Raw genomic sequence first — 27978 nt, forward strand, 5'->3', positions numbered from 1 at the left:
TTTAGTTTGTCGTCTATGGTGACGCCGAGGAGCTTCGTGGAATCTACAACCTGGAGTGTGTTCGGACCTAGAGTATTGGAAGGAGGTGGGACAATGTCGGAGGAGAGGTTGATGTGCATAACCATGGTCTTGGTATGGTTGATGGTGACATGGTTGTTGGTGGCCCAGTTTTGGAGACTGTTCATTAAATCCTGAAGGGCGGTATAGTTGGGAGCAGAATTGTTGACGCTGATCCCAATGGTGGAGTCGTCGACATATTTCCAGCGAGCAGGGGTTTCTCTTAGGGCATCATTGATGAGCATAAGGAAGCAGAGTGGTCCCATCCTGGTGCCTTGGGGGACGCCACAGGTGAGTGACTGAAAGGTGGAGACAGCCCCTCGGAAGCGTACAGTGTGTGTGTGTGTGTGTGTGTGTGTGTGTGTGTGTGTGTGCTACATGTACAGTACGTGGGTCCGCATGTGCACCTGTGTATTAACGCATTACATATATTAATACCCTCGGAACCTCTACCACTGAGTCATGAATGAAACATTAACAGTGCAGCAGTGTTCTCACATTTCCCCTCCAGTGGTAGAACACAACATGTCGCTCTCACGTCCAATTTGTGAGAGGAAACTTTAGGCGCTGATAAGGTGTGTGCTGAGGGTGCTGGCGTGTAACGATTGTGTCATGCCACTGTCTCACCATGACCACATCCCGACCACGACCACACCCCATCATGGTTATATCCCCAACACCAATACTGTCTACCGCGACCACATTCCTATCGCGACCACGTTCCTACCACGACGACATTCCTACCACGACCACATCCCCACCACGACCACTGTCCACTATGACCATTGGCCCAGCACGATCACATCCTCACCACAACCACATCCTCATCATGACCACATGCCCACCATTACTACTTTCCACCACGACCACTGACCCAGCACGACCACAGCCCCACCACAACCACATCCCCACCACAAACACATCCCCACCACGACCACATACCCACCACGACCACATACCCACCACGACTACTGTCCACCACGACCACTGACCCAGCACGACCACATCCCCACCCCGCCCACATCCTCACCAAAACCACACTTTCACCACAACTATTGTCAACCACTACTACTGTCTCACCATGGTTATGGCCACCACGACCACTGTCCACCACTACTATTGGCTTAGTATGCCTTTAGCAAATTTGTTTAACATGTCATTAAAAACGGGTGTAGTACCAGAATCCTGGCGGATAGCGAATGTAATACCGATTTTCACGAAGGGAGATAGATCACTATCCTCTAACTACCGTCCAATCAGGTTAACATCAATTGTAGGCAAATTGCTGGAAGCAATAATTTCCAACTCTTCGAAACCACCTGGAGAAGCACAAGTTGTTCAATGAATCCCAACATGGCTTCACAAATGGATGTTCATGTCTGACTAATCTATTAACATTCTTTTCAATTGTTTTCGAATCAGTGGATGACGGACACGATTATGATGTGGTATATACCTCGACTTTAGCAAAGCCTTCGACAGAGTCCCCCACGAAAGACTAATACGAAAAGTGGAGGCTCGTGGAATTGGGGGAGTTATTCTAAAATGGATTAGGGCGTGGTTACAGGACAGGAAAATCGAGTAAACATTAACGGCACTAAATCCAATTGGGGTAACATCACTAGTGGAGGGCCCCAAGGCTTATAACTTGGACCATTAGTATTTATTATAAACGACATAGATTTAGGCGTAGACAGCAACAAAAGTAAAATTGCTGATGACACTAAAATAGGGCATGCAATTAAATCTGACGAGGACTCCGCAAAACTACAGGAAGAGCTAAACAAATTTTTCGCATGACCTGAAAAATGGCAGATGATATTTAATGTGGACAAATGTAAAGTACTTAGTCTAGGAGATGTAAACAGAGAAACCAGATACCAGATGAACAACGATGTTACAGAGAAATCCGACTGTGAGAAAGATTTCGGAGTAATAATAAGTAGGAATCCTAGACCTAGTAAATAATGTGTATTTGCTCGAAACAAGGCTGACAAAGGAGTGTTAGCTACAAGACTAGCGAGGTTATCCTAAAATATATCTTACGTTTGTGAAACCTCACTTAGATTACCCAGTTCAGTTCTGGTCACCGTACTGCAGAATGAATATCGAATCCCTAGAAAGAATTCGGAGGAGAATGACAAGACTAATCCCGGGCAAAGGAACCTTGAGTACAGAGACAGGTTAAAGCATCTTAATTTGCACTCCCTCGAGAGACGTAGAATGAGGGGCGATATGATCGAGGTGTATAAATGGAAGTCAGGGCTAAACAAAGGTGATATAACAAAGGTACTCAAACTATCCAACCAGGAACGAACTAGTAGTAATGGTTTTAAATTAGACAAATTTAGATTTAGGCGCGAGATAGGTAAACATTGGTTTGGAAATAGAATAGTGGACGAGTGGAACAAGTTATCAAACATCATCATTCACTCGAATAAGCTGGGTAGCTTCAAACATAGACTGGATGGATATATGAGCGGTAAGGGTTGGGTGTAAACGGGACTGCTCAGTGTGGGCCAATAGGCCAGCTGCAGTGTCCTCCATTCTTATTTTCTGATGTTCTAAAACTTCGAATCACTTGATGATTAGCCTCAGCTTATTTCACCTGACGACTAAGCATCCTAACGCTCCTGGTAGGTTAGATTATGTTATGATAGGTTAGGTTATATCATGGTAAGTTAGGTTAGGTTAAGTTAGTTTATTTTTTGTTTAGGTTATGTCCTGTTAAGTTAGATTAGATTGAAGTTATGTTAAGTTAGGTTATATATTGTTAAGTTTGGTTAGATTTATATTGTGTTATGCTAGGTTAGGTTAGATTAGGTTAGGTTAGGTTAGGTTAGGTTAGGTTAGGTTAGGTTAGGTTAGGTTAGGTTAGATTAGATTAGGTTAATATGACGGTGGTTACTCATAAAGTAAGTAAGGGGGGAGGAGGAGAGGTAATTATCAAGGGATCCAAAGTTACACCAGTGAGACAGACAGTGACGGAGGTTAGGATGTTTACTATCACCAGGTGTTCGTGTTAATTAGTCCTGTTCTCCTTTAACACAATGATACGACTATAAAAACTATTACTTAATTGTCAAATTTTAAGAAAGTAAAAACTAAATTATTTTCGTCTGGAGGCCAAGGCGGCAGGATATAGTAATTGGTATATACGGCTTATGTAAACGCCTTCTGAGCGTTTAAGGAATACTCAGACTTTTCACGTTGGACACGAACGTTATAATTCGGTCAAATCTGTTGAATACAATTCATTCTTAGTATTTCAAATATTAATCATACATAGGCAATCATACATAAATGTTTAATCCAATATATATTCACATAACAATCATAGCTATGTAATTAGTATAATCCTAACACTTATAATGAGTACTTACAGTAAGTTGCCATATTTCCACGTTGTTAATGCAATACAATGGACACAGTCTACCTGTGTAAACTTAAGTACAGGTTAAACTTATGTGTTGAAGGTCTCAAGAGAAACAGGTTAGGTGTTGACTCTCTGATGGGGATAGCTACAGTGGCAGTGCCTTGCCTGGCGTCACATGCCCCCAACCCTGGCTGGCCGACTTTGCTGCTTCAGGCGTTTATATGCAAACAAACTCCCCTTACTACCACCCAACACCCCAACCTCTCCATCTCCACCAACTCAATACTCTATATACGGGCAGGCACGCCCAATAAACATGACATGACTTACAACCCAACATGATATTTGTTTATGGGTCATCCTACTCATTACTGCTTGCGGTAACAGCTTATAAATGATATATCTCTGATTGTTAGGTAGAGAACATACACGTTATATACCATTCAACCCTACAGTGTGGAGAGGCTGGATATACGGGTATTTTTGTGTGTGTGTGTGTGTGTGTGTGTGTGTGTGTGTGTGTGTGTGTGTGTGTGTGTGTGTGTGTGTGTGTGTGTGTGTGTGTGTGTGTGTGTGTGTGTGTGTGTGTGTGTGTGTGTGTGTGTGTGTGTGTGTGTGTGTGTGTGTGTGTGTGTGTGTGTGTGTGTGTGTGTGTGTGTGTGTGTGTGTGTGTGTGTGTGTGTGTGTGTGTGTGTGTGTGTGTGTGTGTGTGTGTGTGTGTGTGTGTGTGTGTGTGTGTGTGTGTGTGTGTGTGTGTGTGTGTGTGTGTGTGTGTGTGTGTGTGTGTGTGTGTGTGTGTGTGTGTGTGTGTGTGTGTGTGTGTGTGTGTGTGTGTGTGTGTGTGTGTGTGTGTGTGTGTGTGTGTGTGTGTGTGTGTGTGTGTGTGTGTGTGTGTGTGTGTGTGTGTGTGTGTGTGTGTGTGTGTGTGTGTGTGTGTGTGTGTGTGTGTGTGTGTGTGTGTGTGTGTGTGTGTGTGTGTGTGTGTGTGTGTGTGTGTGTGTGTGTGTGTGTGTGTGTGTGTGTGTGTGTGTGTGTGTGTGTGTGTGTGTGTGTGTGTGTGTGTGTGTGTGTGTGTGTGTGTGTGTGTGTGTGTGTGTGTGTGTGTGTGTGTGTGTGTGTGTGTGTGTGTGTGTGTGTGTGTGTGTGTGTGTGTGTGTGTGTGTGTGTGTGTGTGTGTGTGTGTGTGTGTGTGTGTGTGTGTGTGTGTGTGTGTGTGTGTGTGTGTGTGTGTGTGTGATCTCGGGTTGTCTACATTATTATTTGTCGGTAATCATTGTCAGGGTTACTCTTAGCACAATTAACTTTGTCGATAATTTTCGAATGAATATCAGATACAATTTAGGTACCTGGGGGGTTAGGTTAGGTTATATTATGCTACGTCAGCTTAGGTTAATGTTATGTTAGGTTTGGTTTGTATTAGGATATATTAGGTCGGATTAGGTTAAGGTATGTGAGCATTAGGTTATGTTAGAGGAGATGGGGTAGATACCTCATCTTCAGCCCGTGATATTTAAGAGATGAGAGACGATGGTGTGTTATAAAGGCAGTAAGTGAGACACGATGGCACAGTCTGGTCTCCACGGGACATGGATGAACACCAAGAATTGAGACTCCTGTACTGACCACCTGAGTTCTGGACGGACTCTGGCTCTCTTCCTCCTGCTCATCCTCTTCCTCCTTCTCTCCCACACTCGCACACAAGATCAATCAGACTACCGTCCTCATATCTGTGGGTTGGCAACCACAGTCCTCCACTCTAAACGTTCTCAGGTTGTTTCTACCAATTCTCCAGGGTTTTGTATTTGTATCTCTCTTGGGACCCAGTTTTAATTTCATTCACCCATCCAGCCTCTGCCTCCCCCTGGCCCTCCTACCCTCCACTTTGTCCATTAATATTTCTGTTATTAACCTCTTCCCTAATTATATGGCCAAAGTATCGCATTTTTTCTGTGCATTTCAAGTATTTCTCTCTTAAGTTTTTTGCTAATGTCAGTACCTCTTAATTTGTTTTCCTGACAGTGTAGCTTATTCTTAGCATTCGCCTATAACACCACATTTCAATGGCCTCCAACCCCTTTCTGGAGTCTGCTGAAAGCGTCCAAGCTTCTGACCCATACATCAGTCTTTGCCATGTAAAGCCTTTCAGCAGCTGTTTTCTCAAATTGAAGTTAATCTCCTGAATGAACTGACAAGAGCCGGTCTAGATTCCCAAACTCTCATACCATGAATATCTTAACTAGTTGAGTTAAGCTAAATACACCAAAACTATTATATCTGACCAATGACGTAAGATTACACTGAGACACTGCTTTAACACCAGAGTAAATTAACATAAAGATTATATTGATGAAGATTTTCTACGGTGAACTCCTACGGGTGTTAAATGAATGCATCTAGTCAAGTAATGCTTCAGCGTAATTTTCATGTTATTTTTAGGTGCTATTTTTGTGCTTAAGTTAGGTCAGTAAGTGTATTGTTACATCTTCACTTACGAGGTTTATTAAACGTAAAAATATCTGAGACTGTGGACAATAGAGAGTAGCGCCATAACTCTGAGGTGTCCTTCAGTCTGACCTCCACGACACGCGACAACAACGATCACAGGATCACTATGTAGGAACACTCTAAAATTGTTTAGCCTTACCAAATATATAAACCTCGCTAAATAAAGATAATTGTCGACTTAGCCTTAAAAAGCAAGTACAGTTTTTGACGACTGGGGAATTTTTTTTTTATCGCTATAACTCAATGGAAATTAATTTGTGCATGTTGAAAGTTGACCAGTTTCATTTAAGGCGTGTCGTTTACTATCATAATATAGCAATATTACACCTAAAATAGGTTGGGTGTGGTTTGTTATGTGTGAATCTTCCTAGTTACATGTATTTTTAACATCTACATTCGACATGAACGTTTATGGCCAGTCAGTCAGCAATCTCCTAAAAAGATAAATACATAGAAGGTATCGGCAATTAAATTATATATACATATATATATATATATATATATATATATATATATATATATATATATATATATATATATATATATATATATATATATATATATATATATATATATTAAGAGGATGAGAAAGATAAAAAAAATTTCCGAGTTACACAGTAGATTCCCTGTAATTGCTAGACTGATCTCAGAGAAAGCACAACACGATTCTGGTTGTCACAATAATAAACTTTCCTAAAACAGTCTGGTAAGTTACGGCCTCTTAAATACATACAAAAACACTTGGTCCTTGAGACTGTACAATAACAATAGCGTCTTTGTTTAACGTAATGGTGGAATGTAAGAGAAATGATTTAATATGAAACGTCAAACTCTGGTGGTATTTATCGAGCACTTCCCAGGTTTAGTGTTTCAGGTATGTGTGGCCTTCGGTGTGGGGAAGCGCTGACACTGAGGCACTAACACAGTACCTTGGCCGTGGGGAAGTGCGGAAACTGAAGCACCAACACTGAACTTGGAATGATCTGAGAGTCACTTGTGGCTCTCATTTGGGCTCGTAGCCAACCTGATATAACTTACTGTTAACCTAACCAGACTAAATCTAACCTAACATACTCTTCACCTAAACTGCTCCTAACATAACCTGACATAACATAACCAACCCCTTACATAAGTAAGCTGAAACTGTTCTAACTCATCTTAACTTAACCTAACCTAACACGACATAACCTTCCCCAAGCAGAACCTAATTTGGCCATACCGTATCACAACTTAACCTAATTTAACTCCAACATACCTTAACCTAACTGAACCTGTCCCATCAGAACTTAACCTACCCCTAACTTAATCTAATCTCGCCTCACCTATCCTTAACCTAACTTAACCTACCCCAACTTACCCTAAACAGACCCTAACCTAACCTTACCTATACCCCTAACACAACCAAACTTAACCTAACCTAACCAAGTACGAAAATTCGGGTCAGATTTCGGCGTTTATATTTGCCCGGTAGTCCTCAACTCTCAGGTGACACGTGAGAGGTTAACTTCTTGAACTAATCATCAAAGTTCTGACAAAATTTAATGTTTTTCTTGACCATTGTTGTCTTTATTTGTATTTTCACAGACATTATAGTTTCTGTGTACTTCTCTTTCTGTCTTCATGGGTCCGTTTGTTTGCTGTTGTATATAGATGTCTGTCTGTCTGTCTGTCTGTCTTCAGCCCTTGTTGCGTGAGCACCAGAGCGCCTCACATCTCCTCTACATTAACACGGACAATAAGGAAGGGAGGCCAAGAGGTGCCCCTGTACTTCACCAAGAACTGCTGCACCTGTCTGTAAAGATGGTTGTGTTTAGTTATCATATATGATTAAGAGCAATACGTGGCTGGTGTGTGTTCATTGGTTCCGCCAGGTTGGTGGAACATGGAGTGAGCGGGAGGCAGCCAAGCAGGTATGTTTACCTTGCACGCGCTCGCTGTTCGCTAGACGCTGTTCGTGTCCACACAGGCAGCAGCTTGGTAAACACCCGCCCAGACCATCGCTCGCGCATGTCGGACCTCCGTCTCAGAGCTTGGCCACAGCCGCAGATGAACACTCTGCTCCGGTAACCATCATAATGCATTTTTTTTATTTTAAAAATTACCCCTCCCCCCCAGCTTATTTCTCATTAAAACCAACTACCCTAACCTAACCAACCCCAATAGCGCTACAACAAACTACCCTAACTTGTTTGTTAAGTTAATTTAAGTAAGATAAACTGTGCGTGTGAATTGACCAATAAAACCGTTTTCTCTCCTAAAGAGTCAGGAGCCACAAATCACCTAAAATTATCATCATTAAAAGTTTTGCGGTGAAATACATATGTTGCGTTTTTATGTGACCATTAAAAGTTTCATGCACTTTACGATTGGCGGGAAACTAATGAGGCAGGGCTGAGTGTGAGTGGGGTAAGGCAAGGGGTGTAAGTGAGGTGAGACTGGGTGTGAGTGAGGTAAGGCTGGGTGTGAGTGAGGTGAGGCTGGGTGTGAGTGAGGTGAGGCTGGGTGTGAGTGAGGTAAGGCTGGGTGTGAGTGAGGTGAGACTGGGTGTGAGTGAGGTGAGGCTGGGTGTGAGTGAGGATCGAGTAGAGGTGAATGAGGTGAGGGTGTTCATCATCAGCAGAAGTTAGCTGTAAGGATACTGGCCATCATCTGTGGTTAGTTCATGTTCCTCGTGATCCATGTTTGCCGATATGGAGGAGGAGTATAGGGGATAAACAAATAGATGAACGAAAAGCTAATAAATCACCAGGTCCCGATATTTGCCAGAGTATTAAAGGAATGTAAGGAAGAGCTTAGTATGCCCTTAGCAAACTTATTTAAAATGTCATTAAAAACAGGTGTTGTACCAGAATCCTAGAAGATACCGAATGCGATACCGATCTTCAAGAAGGGGGATAGATCACTATCCTCTAACTACCGTCCAATTAGTTTAACATCAATTGTAGGCAAATTACTGGAAACAATAATTTCAAACTCTATTCGAAATAACCTGAAGAAACACAAATTGATCAATGATTCCCAACATGGCTTCACAAGTGGGCGTTCATGTCTGGCAAATCTATTATCATTCTTTTCATCTGTGTTCGAATCAGTGGATGACGGACTTTAGCAATGCCTTCGACAGGGTCCCCCACGAAGAACTAATACGTAAAGTGGAGGCTCATGGAATTGACGATGTTCTAAACTGGATTAGGGCGTGGTTGCAGGACAGGAAACAAAGAGTCAGCATTAATGACACTAAATCCGATTGGGGAGACGTCACTAGTGGAATACCCCAAGGCTCAGTACTTGGGCCATTACTATTTATTATACACATAAACGACATAGATATAGGCTTATATAGGCGTAAATAGTAACATAAGTAAATTTGCTGACGATACTAAAATAGGGCGTGAAATTAAATTTGTCGAGGACTTCGCTAAACTACAGGAAGATCTAAACTATTTTTTCACATTGTCTGAAAAATGGCAGATGAAATTTAATGTGAACAAATGTAAAAGTACATAGTCTAGGAGATGTATACAGAGAAACCATATATCATATGAGATAAATAACGTTGGTATAGAGAAATACGACTGTGAGAAAGATTTAGGGGTAATGATAAGTAGGAATCTTAAACCAAGACAACAATGTGTATTTGCTCGAAACAAGGCTGACAAAGTACTTGTTAGTTACAAGACTAGCGAGGTTAACCTAAGACTATATCTTGCTCTTGTGAGACCTCACTTGGATTACGCGGTTCAGTTTTGGTCACCGTACTACAGAGTGGATATAGAATCCCTAGAAAGCATACAGAGGAGGATGACAAGAATAATCATGGGCATTAGGAACCTTAAGTATAAGGACATATTATTAAGGCATCTGAATTTGCACTCCCTCGAGAGACGTAGAGTGAGGGGCGTTATGCTTGAGGTGTATAAATGGAAGTCAGGGTTAAACAGAGGTGATATAACTAAGGTACTTAAATTATTCAACCAGGAGCGAACTCGTAGCAATGGTTTTATAGAGACACATTTAGATTTAAGCGGGGAATAGGTAAACATTGGTTTAGAGATACAGTAGTGGATGAGTGGAACAAGTTACCAAACATCATCATTAACTCGAATACGACGGACAGCTTCAAATATAGGTTGGACGGATATATGAGCGATAAGGGTTGGGTGTAAACGGGACTGGCCACTATGGGCCAATGGGCCCGATGCAGTTTCCTCCATTCTTATGTTCTAACACACAGACCACACTAACACACAGACGACACTAACACACAGACGACAGTCACACAGACCACACTAACACACAGACCACACTAACACACAGACCACACTAACACACAGACGACACTGGCAGACAAACCACATTGACACGCAGATACACAGTTACACAGACACAGTCCTTCCAGGCAAAACATTACAGTCGGTGTTAAGTTGTCACTGAGTCTATGTTTCCGGTCCTACCATATAATCACATTTTATTATATTTGTTTCTAAACAGACAAACACAGTAACCTTGCAAGGCCATGTGAGGATGAATTTGTGTCATTAAATCAGCAGAAACAATAAATTATATAACTGTAACTTTTTGTTATCGGCAAATCTATAAATTTCTAAAGCTGACTGGATTGTACTGTCTCAAACAAAACTTCGTCCCCTCCCTGCATGAGTTCCCAAACTGAAGCAATATCGACCTGTATTTTTTCTGTTTATCTTAGATGAAGGCAACGGTTACGAATTTATTTCAGTACAACACATGCAATATTTTTTCAGGTGAAGATAGTGTACAATACATGGTGCTGTACATGTTGTTGCTGTACACTTAGTTACTTAGTTACTTAAGAGGCAGAGTGAGGCAGATATGTGTCTTCAACTATCAGTCACATATCACCATCATTTGTGATTGAAACACTAGACATGTCGTAAGGGGCTGATGGTATACAATGGCTCAAATGGCAGGTTAAACGAGGTCATTAACGCATGAATGTCGCTTTGACCCATGCTGCTTATTAACTTGATGCCTTAGCTAACTTGCGGCAAACAATGACAATGTTGAATGCGATCTAGGACTGTCAAACAGAACCCTAAAAACTGTAATCAGAATATAACTTGTTGGTGCATTATTTTGAAGCCAGTAGACAAGTGTAAACAGGCACTAGTTTACCAGGATGAGATGTCTCAAGTAAAACATGTATATGGAGCAAGTAACAAGATCACTAGATTATAAGATGTTATAACCGCCAAACTTAGGTTAGGATATAAGTACCTCTGGCAGTAGTCCCCTCAGGCATATGAGAACAAATCTAAATGTAAAGTGTGTAGCCAGACAGGCAGACATATGGCCACACACTCCAACACTACGTCTTAGACTGAAGAAAAATGAACCTCATAGGGATAAATCCAAGCACACCGTGTACATAATGCATTCCACTTTATCTCTGATAACAAGATAACTGATATACTAAGTCATGTAGTACCTAATCAAAATTCTATGTACCGATTTAAACAAGCAATGTACTGGAAATACTATGTAACATTCAATTCCATAATATCATGACTTCTGGGGTCTGATAAACACCCTTTGTGGCCTCTGCTTTGGAATCCTGTTTGCACTACTGCTCACAGGATGGGTATGGGGTGCGGTGCACAATAAACTACCTGCCGTCCTTGGCAAAAAAATAAAATAAATAAATAATTCCCTCACAGTACCTCTCCCTCACGGTTAGCTAAATGCCAACACCTACAGACATAGACAGCCCAAGAGGCTGTCTGAACGATTAGTAACCTGAATAGAGAGGCAGTCGAGAAGTGAGTGATAGTTGAGTCTGGGTTGTGGACGAGGCCTCAGGCAGGGGGTACGAGTTACTCTTGCTACTGTTCCTTTTGTGAAAACATTTGAAGTAGAGTATAAGTCTTTAAACTGGTAGCCTATATCTGTATTCTCAAAAACTCTAACGAGGAAAATGTTTTTTTCTTTAAGGTGTAATATTGTGTTCAACACAATTACAATGAACAAACCCCAAGTCAATATTACACAGACTCCCTAAACATAGACTGTTCAATGTGTAAATGTAAAAATAGCCACACACACACATTCTCTTCGGTGGCTTGTGATTGGCTGGGTCGAGCTGGTTAAAGATGTCCATTGTTTGGAATCTATTTGGCCATGAGTTGACAATCAGATGGACGGCAGGAGGTACTGGGCGGCTCCTTCACTTTGTTGAGCAGTAAAGCGAGTTTTGGCAGCTGCCCTCTCTCAAATTATCCAAGGTTTTCTCTTACTTACATCATCTGTGGCGAAACTTCTTTTGTTGCAATGGTAATTCAGTAACTCCTTGTTCACTTCTTTTGCCTTGTCTCTCATTCTCCTCATCATATGAATCATAACTTGTTTTATTTCGGGTGTTTCTGTTTCAAACTCACCAATATGATAACCATTTCCTTATTTATTAAAGTATTCATGGACTGGTTAACAAGCCTCCAGATGTCAACTGGCCTAATTGAAGTTTTGGGCTGTAAAAATGATTGGCAGTGATTCAATGGATAACGTATCATTACTATTCTTTATTTGTTGTCATTAATTGTAGCAAGGATTAAGTGTCCATTATACATGTGAACACTAATGGCGAGTGTATAATCATCTGTTTATATTTACAATTATTGATATTTTGTGTTGTATAAATAAAAGACAATTTACTCCTCTCTCTCTCTTCCCTTCTCCCTCCCTCCCTCCCGGCCTCCTCTGTCTCTCTCTCTCTCTTTACCTCCCTCTCTCTTCCTTTCTCCTTTCCTTTCTCCACTGTAACTCTTTCATTCTCTCTTTAGATGCCTTCCCTCTTTCTCCCTCCCTCTCTGCTCTCCCTCCTTACCCCCTTCTCTCGCATCCTCCCTCCCTCACTGCTCTCCGTGGATCCACCTTAAGAGGAGATTTGAAGCGAAACTGATAAAGATGAAACACTGAAGAAAAAAGAGAAGGAGCAGGTCAAAGGCGTGCAGGAGATGATCTCGTCAGCATAATGTCTTTTCAAACTGACAACAAATTAGTCTTCCCTGACCACCTTGTAGGCCACCAGCGTCCTCCCTGGCCACCTTGGAGGCCACTCGCTAGCGTCCTCTCTGACTACCTTGGAGGTCACCAGCGTCCTCCATGACCATCTTGTAGGCCACCAGCGTCCTCCCTGGCCACCTTGGAGGCCACTCGCTAGCATCCTCTCTGACTACCTTGGAGGCCACCACTGTCCTCCCTGACCACCCTTGTGGTCCAGTGGCCCCCCCTCCTCCTCCTCCACACACGAGACAATACTCAAGTCTCATTTAGAGTCTCAGCGCCCTTTTAGAGTCTCAGCGCGGGAGATATACGATAGTAATAAACCTTAATTTCGGCGGGACAGATGTGTGTCGGTGGGAGAGTGAAAGGGTGAGGCAGAACTCTGGTATTGTGAGGGGCAGACTGGAGTAACTCACCCTATAATTACCGCCAGTACACCACAGCAGGAGGTGGGTGTCCGTAGCCGTCCTGCTGAGCCCTCTCTTCTCTCCGTCTCTCACTCACTCCTTTTCTCATCACTCGACTTTCCTCCCTCCCTCCCTCCTTCCTACATTCGACCTTCACTCAAGGGGTGTTAACAGGAGCTCTGTTATCTTAGCACACAGTAGACAGGGGGTGCTAACAGGAGCCGTGTTGTGTTATCTTAGCACACAGCAGACAGGGGGTGTTGACTGGAGCTGTGTCGTGTTATCTTAGCACACAGTAGACAGGGATGTTAACTGGAGACATGTTATTTTAGCACACAGCAGACATGGGGTGTTAACTGGGGCACATGGGTGTTGTCTTAGGTTGGTAATGGAACAAACAGACTCCGCCGCTGAGTAGATAACCAAGACAGTGTGGCGGCCTCCTTGATCTGCTCACCCAAGACGAACATTCTTAAAAGTTCCTAAGATGAATGTTTCTCGTAAGGAATCACTTGAAGGTTGAACACCACAGTTTATTTCAGCTGAATATTAACCATTCTAATGCTCTCTGCGGGAGGGGGGTAAGGTTAGGTTAGGTTAGGGTAAATTATATTACGTGAGGTCAGGTTAGGTTAGGTTTGTGTCAGTTTAGAGCTAGTTTAGGCTAGGGGTAGGGGACTAGTCATCAGGATATCCTATTAAGGACGTATATCCTGCAGTGTCACCATGCGTCCCGCTATCAATAAGGATATTATATGCGCGTCATTACACAGTTATGATTTAGCTTCAGATTTTATATACAAGTTGATCAAAGAGTCCTTGTGCTCGGAATAATTAATTACCAATATACTGTTCAGTTGTACCTTGTTATACCTATATTTTTTTTTTTTTATTAATAAAGGAAATATTGGAAATGGTATTCACTTCTAACATTTACTGTGACCATTTCCAACATTTACCGTAATATAAAAAAAAAAAACACTGTACTATCTGTAACTAATAAGGAACACAAATATTGTTCAGTATTGTAGGTGCACAGGGACTTGTCGATCATTATTTTATATGTGAGGCAACTTGTCATAAATGAATTTTCTGAGGCAACAAAGAATTAATATTATAATTTAACAGAACGTACAGGTTATGTCATTTAATGTAACTTGATGTTATTTGATACAAGTAACACAGATCGCTATTCATGCCGTGCGTTAGGTTAGGTTAGGTTAGGTTAGGTTAGGTTAGGTTAGGTTTGGTTTGGTTTGGTTTGGTTAGCATTAGGTTAGGTTAGGTTAGGTTTGGTTTGGTTAGCATTAGGTTAGGTTAGGTTAGGTTAGGTTAGGTTAGCATTTAGGTTAGGTTAGGTTAGGTTAGGTTAGGTTAGGTTAGGTTTGGTTTGGTTTGGTTTGGTTAGCATTAGGTTAGGTTAGGTTAGGTTTGGTTTGGTTAGCATTAGGTTAGGTTAGGTTAGGTTAGGTTAGGTTAGCATTTGGGTGGTTATACCCCGCCGCGTTTATTAAGTATATACGTGGCACTTTCCTCACTCAAGTTAACCTGAGTATACGTACTTGTTTCACACACACACACACACACACACACACACGTTAAAGGAGAGGGTGTGTGGTGTAGTGTCACCTGTTGAGTTGGCTAGCACCTTCCTCCTCCTCCTCCTCCTCCTCCTCCTCCCCCCTTCCTCTTCCTCCTCTTCCTCCTCCTCCTCCTCTACCCTCTGTCATTCAGTGTTCCATGAAGGCAGTACATCATCCGAGGCTGGTCACTACACTTGCACCTTTACCTTCTAGATTCATATCTTTTAAACCATAAATAGTTGGATCACCTGAAGAGTAAACACCTTGACTTATTTCTCCAGATGATTTAACACTTTAACACATACCTAACCTAACCTAATCTAACGCTGATCTAACCTTACCTAACGAAACCTATTGTAACCTAATCTAACCTGACGTATCCTAATCTAATCTAACCTAACGCTGATCTAAACTCACCTAGCCTAAGTAATTTAACCCAATCTAATCTAAATTAATCTAAAGCTAATCTAATCAAACCTAACTTAAGCTAACTTAACTTAACCTAACCCTCCAGGTAATATTAGGTTGGTTAATCAACAGGTGACATAGGCTGGGGTGGGCTAATCTACAGGTGATCCTAATTCTAGTTAAACCTCATGTAAGGTTAATCAGGGAAATAAGTAACTTTGTTGTTCGTTAACTGACACGAGACTATGACAAACAACATTTATGACACGAGACGACCTTTATGACAGGTGACAACATTTATGACAGGTGACAACATTTATGGTCTTCACATATCATGAAAGAATGACCGAGAAATATACTGTATTATTGTCATTAACATAGTTACTGTGTTTGTCTGTGTATATAAGTACATTCAGTATAAGCGTATGTCACATTAAATAAGAATAATGGCCGATTAGGCTTTTAAACACATAGTAAGACGGATTTGTCAAGTAGGGTTAACTCTATGTTCTTATAACTTGTTAGAAATAAATTCGTATATGGGAAAATTTTCTATGTTTAATATAAGACGTTGTTAGGTTAGGTTAGGTTAGGTTAGGTTTTTATGAAGCTATTAATTTATATGTATTAAGATGAAGTACACGACCGTCTTGGGGCTGTCAGAAGTTAAAAAAAAATCATAAAAGTTATTACTCTTGGGCACATTCTTCTAATGACCAGAGGCTTAACATTTACGTCTGCTTACATGTGTACAAATATAACCACCTGAGAAGCCAGCGAGAGTCAGACACTTGTCATGGTGATGTTCAGAGCCCGAACGTCTCTCTGTACCCTTCTGTACATACACAGCCACCTCTTGTACACAGCACTTCTTGTACACAATACCTCATGTACACAATACCTCATGTACACAATACCTCATGTACACATTACCTCATGTACAATTGTACACAATACCTCATGTACACATTATCTCATGTACACAATACCTCATGTACACATTACCTCATGTACACAATACCCCATGTATACAATTCCTCATGTACACATTACCTCATGTACACAATACCTCATGTACACAATACCTCTTGTACACATTACCTCATGTACAATTGTACACAATACCTCATGTACACATTACCTCATGTACACAATACCTCATGTACACAATACCTCATGTACACATTACCTCATGTACACAATACCTCATGTACACAATACCTCATGTACACATTACCTCATGTACACAATACCTCATGTACACATTACCTCATGTACATCTCAGAATAACGTCAATATAAATTAAACCTTTATTTATTATTAAATTTGCATAACCAATATTTTAAATCGATTTATTTATATTATATCGCATCGTGTAATTGCTGTAGGAGTCTCACATATTCAAAAGCTGCTATACATTACCTCCAACAATGCTTTATAAGAGCCAGCACCAACGTAACCATTACCTTACAATAAACATTTCACTATTTCTGTTAAGACAATTATAGAGAATCCATTTTATGGTTTAAATATTGATTTCGCTTATAAATTTTGACAAACCTTTGCCTTAATAAAAGAAATGCTTAAAATTGGAGAGAGAGAGAGAGAGAGAGAGAGAGAGAGAGAGAGAGAGAGAGAGAGAGAGAGAGAGAGAGAGAGAGAGAGAGAGAGAGAGAGAGAGTAGAGAGGAGAGAGAGAGAGAGAGAGAGAGAGAGAGAGAGAGAGAGAGAGAGAGAGAGAGAGAGAGAGAGAGAGAGAGAGAGAGAGAGAGAGAGAGAGAGAGAGAGAGAGAGAGAGAGAGAGAGAGAGAGAGAGAGAGAGAGAGAGAGAGAGAGAGAGAGAGAGAGAGAGAGAGAGAGAGAGAGAGAGAGAGAGAGAGAGAGAGAGAGAGAGAGAGAGAGAGAGCAGTCCAGCCCGATTCCAACAGTTCAGTACCACACAAAAGCGTCGAAGCACTAAAGCATCCCGCATAGAGGTGATATTGTTTACTTGTGAAAGAGAAAGAAGGCCTGGATAACCCACCAGGCAGAGAGAAACACGCATCCCTCACTAACTCCTTCAACCAACGAAGGTCAACACAACCCTGGGATTGTAAATGTCTAAAATGTCTGTGTGTGTGTGTGTGTGGTGGGAAGGGGTTGTGATGAGAGAGAAGCAACAGGTAGTAACACAGACACACTATGTGGCTGAGGACTGGGGCGTCGGATCACGTAAATAATTATTATTATTATTATTATTATTATTATTATTATTATTATTATTATTATTATTATTATTATTATTATTATTATTATTATTATTATTATTATTATTATTATTATTATTATTATTATTATTCGCCCCTCCAGTTTATTTCACCTGATGATTAAACACCTTAACGCTACCTATGGGGAGATTAGATTAGGGTTAGTTTAGGATAGTTTAGATTAGGTTTGATTTAGTTAGATTAGGTTAGGTTAGGCGTCTACAGTATATCAGATACACAGAAGCGATGAATTTTCTCTGAACATATAGCAATAAAACTCTTAATTGAAGAAAGAACGTTTGATTAAAGAGAAAGCTGCCAAGAGTGTTAGAACAACTTACACTTTGATTCTGGTTATTGGAAGTGTGTAGACGTATTGTGCCGAGAGCCAGGGGGGGGGCACAGCACACACTATGAAGCTGTGGTGTGAGGCTGTGAGGGGAGGTATGTGTGGGCCAGGGGAGGTACATAGCACACGCTACAAAGCTGTGGTGTGAGGCTGTGAGGGAGTGTATGTGGGGGGCTAGGGGGGGGCACAGCACACGCTATGAAGCTGTGGTGTGAGGCTGTGAGGGAGTGTATGTGTGGGGCTAGGGAGGCACAGCACACGCTATGAAGCTGTGGTGGAGGCTGTGAGGGAGTGTATGTGTGGGGCTAGGGGGGCACAGCACACGCGCGAAGCTGTGGTGTGGAGGCTGGGTGGAGGGAGGTATGTGTGGGGCCAGGGGAGGCATAGCACACGCCATGAAGCTGTGGTGTGAGGCTGTGGAGGAGGCAGTGGCCAGGGGGGGCACAGCACGCTATGAAGCTGTGGTGTGAGGCCAGGAGGGAGTGTATGTGGGCCAGGGGGAGGCACAGCACACGCTATGTGAAGCCGTGGTGTGAGGCTGTGAGGGAGGTGTGGGCCAGGGGGGCACAGCACACGCTATGAAGCTGTGGTGTGAGGCTGAGGAGTGTGTGTGGGGCCAGGGGGGCACAGCACACGCAAGCTGTGTGTGAGGCTGTGAGGGAGTGCATGTGTGGGCCAGGGGGCACAGCACACGCCAGAAGCTGTGGGTGTGAGGCTGTGAGGGAGTGTATGTGTGGGCCAGGAGGCATAGCACACGCTATGAAGCTGTGGTGTGAGGGGCTGTGAGGAGTGTATGTGGGCCAGGGGGGGCACAGCACATCGCTATGAAGTTGTGGTGTGAGGGCTGGGGAGGGAGTGTATGTGTGTCAGAGATACACGGCAAAGGGGGCCAGGTATGGTCTACGTCGACTATAACTCAGGATCAACAACACCTTCCAGCCACGCTACCACTGACGAGACGTACACACACACACACACACACACACACACACACACACACACACACACACACACACACACACACACACACACGGCAGTCGTTGGTATTGTCAAAGATCACTGCAAAAAAAACACCTCAGTGGACGAGAGGTGAAGTTCTTGTGACTATCATCCTCCTTCCCACCCACACAACTTCCTGCTGTCGTCCTTACCTGAGTTGTAGTCTTCGTCGTCTGAGGAGGAATCCAGGATTGAGGTGGAGAGAAGAGGGAGAAGGAGGCGCTGTGCTGCTACAGGAGAGGTGTACACTGCCGCTCCACACGCTACTCACAGACTAACACCCTCGTGTACGCTACCAAACACCCAACTGCTGGATCAATGGACAGGTGTTCCGCCCCCAGACAGGTGTACCGAGGAAACAAGTGGCCGGCACACTGCCTGGGTGGGGGGGAGGAGGCGGAGGAGGAGAGATGGGAGAGCGAGAGGAGGGAGGCGATAAGGGGGAGGAAGGGGAGGGAGATTGAAGGGGAAGGGGGCAGTTTTAGGGAGTGTCTGAGACTCTGTGCCTGTGATACATTGCAAGTACACACATACACACACACACACACACACACACACCAAATGAGGTATACATGTAAGTAGGCACTACAGACCACATACATGCACGTGATACATTACTGACAAAAATACATACACATAACATGGATAACAGAATTACGTACGGACATACTCGCAGAAATACACTCCTATATAGTACATGTATCTTACACAGACTGACAAAGGCATAGACTCACATCAACACAGACATACACACCATATACAGACTCCCACACACACGATACACTCCTAGACATACACAGGCACAGACACAGGGAGACACAGACACACACACACACACACACACACACACACACACACACACACACACACACACACACGTCGGTACACCTATACAAGACACAGGAAATACACAGCAGCGGGTAAGAGGATAGAGGTGAGTCTAGGAAGGAGAACTCGTTTATATCAGCTCAGGTGGTGGTGTAGTGACAATGTGTGTGTGTGTTAGTGTATGACAGCACCTGGAAAATATATGACACGGTGTATGGTGGGATATGACACCACGCAAGCAGTATTAGATACAGTGTCTACTACAGTCTCAGTCATAGCAACACTTGGCATAATGAAACACTGAATGACAGTAGTTGACGTAATGTATGACACTGCACACCGTAGATCGTGACAGCCTCTGACACCATTTAATATAAGATATAATTATCTATGACACATGACATTTCTGGCACAGCATCTGACGCATTACATAGTATACTGTATGACAAAGCATAACAGCATTTTTTACAGTGCCTGGCAGTATTTGGCACGTCTGACACAATATAGGGTGTCAGAGAAAAATGACCCTCCCTCGCTCCCTCTCTCCCTCCCTCCTGCCCTCCCTGCCTGCTCCCTGCTCTCTGTCTGCTCCCTCCACCCTGTCCTCCCTGCCTGCTCCCTGCCTGCTCCCTGCCTGCTCCCTCCCTCCCTCCCTCCCTCCCTCCCTCCCTGCCTCCCTCCCTCCAACTCGGTGTCTCAGGGAGCAGGTAGGGAGGAAGGCATGGACATTTTTCTGGGACACCCTATATGTGATATATTCAGTGACACAGGATCTGACACGTGACACAATTTACGATACGACTTCTAACACAACATCTAATATACGACAAAGCGGAAGACATATCCTTCATGACACGATACCTCTGCTACAATATGACACATGTATTATGACCTGGCACCACTGACATAACAAATGACACACCTCCCATAATATGAAGCATCTGATATAAGTTATGACACAGCATATGACAGCTGATGTCTTGTAGTACACAGGTCGTCCAGGGAGTAGCGTACACCAGGTCGTCCACGGAGTAGCGTACACCAGGTCGTCCAGGGAGTAGCGTACACCAGGTCGTCCACGGAGTAGCATACACCAGGTCGTTCAGGGAGTAGCGTACACCAGGTCGTCCAGGGAGTAGCGTACACCAGGTCGTCCACGGAGTAGCGTACACCAGGTCGTCCAGGTACACAGAAAGGCAACTGACACAGATCTAACACAACATGATGCAGCGTCCCTCAACGACATACGAGGTAATCTGCCAGTGGTGTATGACACAGCCTGTGAGGAAGTCTGCCCTGCCTCGGACACGGTGTCAGATCTGGCTGTCTGTGACCCCGCGGCCACATTAAACTGTTAAGCCGACTTGAGTCTAGTTTATATGTCGCCCACCTCTCTGTTGCACGTGGAGGGTGTGTTATTGCGGCCCCTCCCTCCCTGCTTCCCTCACTCTCCCTCCCTACCTCCATCCCTCCGTTCCTCTCTCTCTCTCTCTCTCTCTCTCTCTCTCTCTCTCTCTTAACACACACACATACACTGAAAAGGGCGTGCAAGATTATTCTCTCCTCTTCCTACTCCACATATCAAGAAGCGCTCAATACACTGACCCTCTCAGCTCTCTCTGATCATCGCCATGACCTCATCTGCAAGTTTGGGTGAAGCTTCTGCACCATCCTCGACACCGGCCCCTGCTCCCGCCCGAGATCCCCCCGTCTGCATTTAGCCTATATGACCACGTATTGATCACTATAAGAACACCCCAATCCCAACCACTGTAAAAATTATCAACAACTCATAGTTAACTACAGTATTCCCACGCTAAGCTGGCCCATAAGCCACGCCCCTCGTCTTTAGCTACAAATAGCTGATTGGTTCCCATTTTATAATAATTAATGAAAAATTTCTAACATTTTCTCTGAAGAGCTAAAGCCTTTAAATGATTTGCATTTTGATAACCTAGGTTATTTAACATGGTTTTAGATAATAACAGGTCTGCTTACCAATTGGGAACACATTTAGGTTGAATTTTCTATGAACCAATCAGCTATTAGTATAGAGGAGGGGTGGGGCCTACGGGCCAGGTTAGCGTGGAAAGAGTATAGTGTGTTCACTCCCTGCTAACCTTACTTTTATATTGTTACTATGCTGAAATTCCCTGTTGAATGGCCTTCTCCCCCCTTGTTATTTTATAAGATACACTTGACGCATCACTTATGTTACTTTTACTATTATTATTATTATTATTATTATTATTATTATTATTATTATTATTACACACACACACACACACACACACACTGCCTTTCCCTAAACACAAGTTGCAGTTTCCTTTGCACACCTGAACACTTTCCCTTGCACACCTGAACACTTTCCCTTGCACACCTTTTCTTTCTTCCCTGTAAACTATCCACGTGTTCACCTGTACGTGTATCTCCGTCGTAACTCTTACCTGCCACGGGACACCTGTATTAGCCCCACCACACCTGACCCACCTGTGTATACGACGCTGGCTCCTCCCACATCACCTCCCTTACACCTCACTACCTAACTAACTGTCTTGGTCAAAAAAGTTAAAAGCTTAGATCACAATTTTGGAAAGAGATCTTTTCTCAACATATTATGATGATTTGGTTTAGGTTAGGTTAGGTTAGGTTAGGTTAGGTTAGGTTAGGTTAGGTTAGGTTAAGTCTTCGGTAAAATAATTTGGGGGTTGGCGAATCTTAATGTAATCTAAATTTATCTTTAAACTGCAGTAATCTTAGTGAAATTGACCTCAGCATTATTCACTTATTCGTTATCAAGTTATAAATTTTCATCGCAGTTAATCTGAATGTAATATCCATTTATCATAACCAAACGGATAATGTTTACAACTCTTTGTTTTTATGTTGTTACTGTTATCTGCATAGTGCTGTGTGTGTGTGTGTGTGTGTGTGTGTGTGTGTGTGTGTGTGTGTGTGTGTGTGTGTGTGTGTGTGTGTGTGTGTGTGTGTGTGTATGTGTGTCCTCTCATCCCCAGCACGTTTCCTCCCCTGTATCTACAGCTGCGTACATCTGTCCCTCCCTCCTCCCTCCCTCCTCCCTGGTACATCTGCCTCCTTTATATGGATAAACTCACACACACACACACACACACACACACACACACACACACACACACACACACACACACACACACACAAACAAATACTCACCATATTGCTTTCGCATTACCATCACAGCTGTGTGTGTAAAACCTGGTGAATAGGAGAGTGTCATTTCAGAGATCATTGTCGCCTCAGAGATTGAGAGAGAGAGAGAGAGAGAGGCGAGACCATGTGCCTCACAACACAATGTCAATGGTTAAACAATAGCTTTATAAAGATGATGATCCAAAGTTGAGAGGATCAAACATTTTTACATTACCGCCTTGGTCTAACAAAAGGAAGCAGATACCTAACTAACCTGTAAGTCTTTGGTAGAAAGTACATATTTGAGGCGTCACATGCAGATTTAAGGTATCCTTGACGAATTAAAGGTGTCAGGGCAGATTTAAGGTGTCAAGTGGCAGGTTAAAATCAGCAACGGGTCTACGGTGTCAGAGAACAGATTAAAAGGTGTCAAGTGATGTGGTTTAGTATCAGCGGCAGATTAAAGGTGTCAGAGGCAGATTTAAGGTGTCAGTGGCAGGTTTAAGGTTTTAGTAGTAGTTTCAAGATGTCAGTGGCAGGTTTAAGGTGTTAGGGGCAGGTTTAAGGTGTCAGTGGCAGGTTTATGGTGTTAGGGGCAGGTTTAAGGTGTCAGTGGCAGGTTTAAGGTGTCAGGGGCAGGTTTAAGGTGTCAGTGGCAGGTTTAAGGTTTTAGTAGCAGTTTCAAGATGTCAGTGGCAGGTTTATGGTGTTAGGGGCAGGTTTAAGGTTTTAGGGGCACCAGGTTTAAGGTGTCAGGAGCAGGCAGACGAAGGTGAGGCCATGACATCGCTTTATGTTAATGTGGTCAACAGCATCAGAGGCGGCCACAAACACGCTCCTCACAGCTCCTGAGTTTTATAACTCGGTAAATTCCTCAGTTTGTGGTCGAGTCATGGAGGAGTCTCATCCTCTCATGGCCGGTCACCCTCAACCTCTCTGGCTAGCCTTAACCTCCACCACGCTCCATCCCTCACCCCCCCCTCCCCACCCCCCCTTTTATCTCCCTCTCTCTTCCTCGTCTCCCTACGTGCATCTTTCCTTCCTTCCTTCCTTCTTTTCCTTCCTTCCTTCTCTCACTTCCTTCATCCATCCCCCCTCCCTCCTTTCATATCTTCCTCTCTCCCTCTCTCTCTTTCCCTGTCTCCCTCTTTTCATCATTCCTACCCTCCCTCCTTTCCCCTCTTCCTCTCTCTTTTTCTATCTATCTCCTCGCAGCTTTTCTCCCTTCTTCTTTCTCCGTCCTCTCTCCCCGTCAGTCTGCGTATCTCCCTAACTCCCCCCCTCCACCCCACCACACCCCATCAACAGCGCTTCTTAACAACACGCCGCCCTTAAGAATATTTACCTCAGACAAACTAAGTATTGTTTGTGTTTCAAAATTAAACAGAATAACACAAAATAAATTTCTCTTTGCTTAGTGACTTTGATCTGGATATTTTTTTTTCTATTCATGGGATTATTCTCTCTCTCTATAGTTTTAATTGATGGTAGTGCATGGTCTATGGTAGTGTATGGTCTATGGTAGTGTTTAGAGATCTTAATTGTTAAAGTGAAGTTATACACAACAGTGATTATACAGCATTAATTAACACGAGTTTGGCCGACGACACTATCATCACAGTTCAGTTTACACAGACAGACAGACAGACAGACAGACAGACAGACAGACAGACACATACCATACACACACACACACACACACACACAGACACACACACATACCATACACACACACACACACACACACTAAACCTCCTCATTATCGCCATAGAACATAACTCAGGGATATATAAATGCATTTTTGGGTTAAGTATTACCCACATCCTACTCTTATTCATTTTCTTACTTGTTGTGCAAACGTAAGCAGTAAACGGATAAGGGTTAAGGTAGGTTTAGGTTTGGCTAGGCTATGTTACTCACTCACTCACTCACTCACTCACTCATTCATTATCGCACAAACTCGTAATTTCTTCTCACTCAAACACTCACTCACTCACTCACTCACTCGTAATTTCTTCTCACTCATACAGTCACTCACTCACAAACTCGTAATTTCTTCTCACTCACTCACTCGTAATTTCTTCTCACTCATACAGTCACTCACTCACAAACTCGTAATTTCTTCTCACTCAAACACGCACTCACTCACTCACTCACTCGTAATTTCTTCTCACTCATACAGTCACTCACTCAGAAACTCGTAATTTCTTCTCACTCACTCACTCGTAATTTCTTCTCACTCATACAGTCACTCACTCAGAAACTCGTAATTTCTTCTCACTCACTCACTCGTAATTTCTTCTCACTCATACAGTCACTCACTCACAAACTCGTAATTTCTTCTCACTCAAACACTCACTCACACGCACTTACTCCACACTTTTTCTAACTATTTTTTTATCATTTTTATTACTGTATAATTAAATTTTTCTTCTGTAAGTTATTTCTTCCTTTTATTTGTCATCATATGTTATGTCCCGCAGACCACCTGAAGATTAGTCACCCATGTTTATATTTCTTTAAGATTAACTATCATAACGTTTACCTAATCCAACCTGACCTGACCTATCCTAACCTAACCATACCTTCATTTATTTCCTTCCCTAATTCCCATATAGACGATTTTTTTTAAATATATTTACGCTCGTTGTTGGTTGTAACTCTCTCTCTCTCTCTCTCTCTCTCTCTCTCTCTCTCTCTCTCTCTCTCTCTCTCTCTCTCTCTCTCTCTCTCTCTCATTCATTCCGTTATCCTTGACTTGCTTTTACACACAACAGTTTTCCTTCCACTTAATGGATCATTCCTTCATAGCCGCTTCACTGTTGTGGGTAAGAGGCAGGAAGCACCAAGCCTCTTCTTCAACTCTTTGTATACGAGTATTTTCTTGTTGATGCGTCTATTAGATTTGAATACGTTCTTTCATTCAACAGATAATTAAAAGTCAAACACGAATCATTCAACAGCTGAAAGTTGTTGCGTCAGGAGGGACCCACCCATCCACCCTCCCACCCGTTTCTCTCTCCCTATTTCTTTCTCCCTCTCTCCCTGTCACCCATTTTTCATCTTTACCCCTTCCTCTTTCTGTTCCTCCTCCTCCTCGTTCACACCCTCTCCTCCACATCTCCCCGCGGCCTGTAAATATTCTCATGTCTATCTATATATGTCTGTCAGGGGGACGCATTCATTGGGATCACTAACGTATGCAAAAAAGAATCTTTATCGTCTTCACGTCTACAGTCAACCTCAGTGGTCTAATACAACGTATCGTAACCTAACCTAACCTAACCTAACCTAACCTAACCTAACCTAACCTAACCTAACCTAACCTAACCTAACCTAACCTAACCTAACCTAACCTAATCTAATCTAATCTAATTTAAATAGAGTTTGATTATAATAAGATAGTGAAGTATGTCCTGAACTTATAACAATAATACCAAACATCATATAACACAAACAACTCTCTTACAGCATGGTATGAAAGCAATCAATAGCATCAATGATACGTATCAAATAATCAGAAATTAAGGCTAATTATAGTGACAAACTCGGTATAAGTTACACTCAGTTAAAAGGCCTAACATACCCTAGCGTCCTGTAACCCGCAGTAGAGCTGGTGAGGATTTCTGTAAGTGAAGTCTTGTCTCAACAATCCCTTAGCAACGACGACAAGAGTCCTTTAGTAACTATATGAATCCATTAGTAAAGACAAGAGTCCCTTAGCAACGAGAAGAGTCCATTAGCAACGAGAAGAGTTCCTTAGTAACGACAAGAGTTCCTTAGTAACGACAAGAGTTCCTTGGTAACGACAAGAGTTCCTTAGTGACGACAAGACGACAAGAGTCCCTTAGTAATAAAAGTATTTATCAAAGTGTTGGTTAGGTTAGGTTAGGTTAGGTTAGGTTAGGTTAGGTTAGGTTAGGTTCTGTGACATTTTTTTCTTGCGACTTTTTTCTTAGATTTAAAAGAAGGGGGTGTTAATAGTGTGAGTGACGGGATAGTGAGTGTGTAAATGACAGGGGGATGTGTGTGTGAGTAACAGGGGGTAGTGAGTGTGTGGGTTAGAGGAGAGGGTGAGTGAGTGACAGGGGTAGTGAGTGTGTGGTTGAGGTTGTGTTGTTGGATCGTGTACAAGGACACTGTTGTACAAGGGTGGCAAAGCACTACAACACTGCCTTCATAGTGTATACCGAGTCGCCATGCGCTGGATATATACACACACACACACACACACACACTAGAGGAGTATGATCGCTATAGAGACACACATACACACACACACACACACACACACACACACAGATACGTACATTACTCAGCATACAGAGTTACAGACCGATTATGATCACTATACACACACACACACACACACACACACACACACACACACACACATACATACGTTCATTACTTCATTACTAAGTATACAAACCGATTGAGTGCTATTAATATTGGGGCCGATTAGTCCAGGAACCATTAAGAACTGGGTATTATTGTCAATGGAAACTATTAGTTCTAAGGCGTCTATTAACAGTGGTACCTATTAAGACTAGTCCCTATTAGCACTGCGACTTATTAAGACCAGTGACTATTAAGCCTGGGACCTATTAGCCAAAGGACACTATTAACATTAGGACTTATACTAAGGCGCCCCATATCCACCATTACGTGGTTGGGGCCAAGTTGTGGCACCACCATACAGGATATACATACACACTGAACGGACGTCATACCGACACCCCTGAGAGATCTCCTCCATTAGTCACTCCTGTCTCTCACACCTCTAAAGTACTTTACGTATCACAAATACAAATACTAGCCACCTACACTGACAACACAACACAACGTTTGACGGATGGGAAGTGAAACAGTAAGTGTGGTAGACAGCGAGTAAAACACAACATCCAGAGCATCACCAAACTAAGTAATAGGCATTAGTGTACTAAACGTATTATAATCATGTATTTGAGTACATTCTAGGTGCAGCTGGTAGTGTACTCAGTCCAATTAGAAAA

At 42.7% G+C, this 27978-nt stretch overlaps 1 protein-coding gene across 2 annotated transcripts in view; it reads right to left on the minus strand.

Annotated features, from left to right (window-relative positions):
- LOC121869784 (innexin inx2-like) overlaps positions 1-27978 on the minus strand; it is a 113379-nt gene that overhangs the window by 76238 nt on the left and 9163 nt on the right. Inside the window, exon 1 of one of the 2 annotated variants that reach the window (XM_042371353.1) lies at positions 19120-19228. The exons of the other annotated variant lie outside the window; for it this stretch is intronic. The gene's annotated coding sequence lies outside the window, so the exon portion shown is untranslated. Of the gene's footprint in view, positions 1-19119; positions 19229-27978 lie in introns of those variants that run through there. 2 annotated transcript variants of the gene reach the window in all.

This window comes from Homarus americanus, unplaced genomic scaffold (assembly GCF_018991925.1).
Source record: "Homarus americanus isolate GMGI-L3 unplaced genomic scaffold, GMGI_Hamer_2.0 scaffold17515, whole genome shotgun sequence".
Taxonomy (NCBI): domain Eukaryota; kingdom Metazoa; phylum Arthropoda; class Malacostraca; order Decapoda; family Nephropidae; genus Homarus; species Homarus americanus.